The sequence below is a fragment of the Manis javanica genome, chromosome 8 (assembly GCF_040802235.1).
Source record: "Manis javanica isolate MJ-LG chromosome 8, MJ_LKY, whole genome shotgun sequence".
Taxonomy (NCBI): domain Eukaryota; kingdom Metazoa; phylum Chordata; class Mammalia; order Pholidota; family Manidae; genus Manis; species Manis javanica.
In genome coordinates this window covers 120,312,452-120,314,700 of record NC_133163.1, presented here as the reverse complement: position 1 = coordinate 120,314,700, position 2,249 = coordinate 120,312,452, and positions in this window count along the sequence as shown.

Below are 2,249 nucleotides of genomic sequence, written 5' to 3'. Positions count from 1 at the left end.
ATAAACGCAGAGAACAGACCAGTGGTTGCCATAGGGCAGGGGGCTTGAAGGTTGGGTACAATAGGGGATTTGTGGGGAGGGGTTGAGTGAAATAGGTGAAGGGAAAAAAAATTAGAATGTTTGCCATCTTGATCAGGGCATGGTTGCATAAGTGTATACTCATGTCAAAATTCATTAAGCTGTACACTAAAATTTATGCACTTCATGTACCTCAATAAGATTTTTTAAAATTAAATTAAATTTAAAAATAAAAAGAGAAAGAACAAGGTGATTCATAGATCCCAAGGTCAGAGGGCCTCAGAAAGGGCCTGGGAAACTTTTAGGAAATAGAAAACAGCCTCACCATTTCTGGTCTCTGCCTCTCCATGCTTCATTCTCTCTCCACAGTCTCTCCATTTCTCATTCCTCATAGTTAGCTAGAGGTGGGTCCACCATAGCTCCAGAGTTTATAGCTCTTCTGCTCGAGAAAACAGTCCAGGTAGAATCATAATCTCTCAGCCCTAATTCAAGATTCCCAGGAGAGAACATTTGCTTAGCACTGCTTGGATCAGGAATCCACTCAATTCAATAAACTGCCGCTGGGATGCCAAGGGTCACACAAGGCAAACATGGCTGTGGGGCCTGTAAATCTGGAGAATGAGTGTGGAAAATGTAATTGTCCACTTACCAACTCAATTCTGCAGGGTTGGGTGATTTCCTTTTTCCTGGTTTAGGATGGGAGAGTAGAGAAGGTAAATGGCTGGGATGATACAAGAGTGTAATTTTAAGGGCAAGCACATTAACAAAAAAGTGGTTAAAGTAACTGATCATAGGACCTGGGCTGGAGAGGAAAAGAAGTGAAGCCAGAGAGCTACTGACAAACTATGAGGCAGTCAAGATTCATGTCATTCATTATGCATAGAAGAACTCGTTTGAGATGGGAGGGGTGAGGAGGAGAAACCCAGGCAGGTTATCAAAATACTGGATTTCGACATTTCAGTGGTAGGGATAGACCCCTGTGCTTATGTTCAAACACTCTTATGCATGCATGGCTCTCGAAAACTGTTATGGGGCCCTTGCCAGTAAGTTGTTTTAGGGAGCATCACCAACTACTCCCAACTACTACAATTTTCTGCCCTCTGGGACTAAGGCTATGAGTCCTGTTATTTATATCCCTCACTTTTTCCAGTTATTATAAGCAATTAGTGTAACTAATGCTAAGACAAGTGTTATGGTCCAGGCTGAGAGGCAAGGTCAGGGGTGGGGGTGGGGTGGCGGGAGGAGAGGATGGAGGGGGGCGGGACAGTATTAAGAAGAAGAGGGAGTCAGAAAGGATATGCTGAGGATATCCGAGTTTAAAAAACATCACTGGGAAAATTCTGACTGAGGCCGGCTCAGGATGGATGGGTATGACATCTGTCACTCAGGGCCAAAGCCTTTCTTGTATGTGCTGTGTCCAGTTAAAAAGGGGGAGTGAGGAAGGAGAGTAGATCGAAGGTGAGCCTTTCCCCATTAGTGTTGATGGAGAAGAGGGTCAAAGGGGAGCCCTAAGACACCCAGTTCTAATTGGGATGAAGGGAGGTCTGCAACGTCTGAGGTTAATAACCATAGTAACCACCATCACAGCTGCCATTTACGGACTACTTCCTAGTCGCAGGTACTCTGCCGGTTACCTTGTATGCATTAGCTTGAACCGTATGAAATTGCCGGTATTCCACTCTTTATATCCTACAAAACAGCAATTTCATACAGTTCCACCTACCATCTCATTTCATCCTCACCACAACAGCCCCATTAAATAGGAATTACTGTGCCCCCTTTACAGATGAGAGAACAGACTCAGAAAAGTGTAAGTCTTGCCTTAAGGCTGAACAGTGAGTGAGTGTTGAAACCAAGCTTTGAAACCAGATTATCTAAATAGAAGGGCAGAGTGCTTTCCAGCTGACCGCAACTACCAGGGGAGCAACTGAGCTAAATTTAAGAAAGACAAGACCCGGAGGTGCTTGATTCCCATTGTAAACCAAGGATTATTGGAGTCATTTGGGTCTCACGGGGACAGGCAGCAAGGCTTGCCTTCCCTGCTCATTCCTCCCAGCCACACGGGGCGCCAAACGCCAACAGTCTCTTTCAGAGGGCCCTCGGCGCACCCCAGAACCCCTCTTGTTTCTCGACGGGCCCGCCAGACGCGCGCTCTGCACCCCGCCCAACCGGCGACCACCACGCAGGCGTCCCAAAGCCAGCCTGGGGGGACGGGGGGGCGGCGGCGCGCC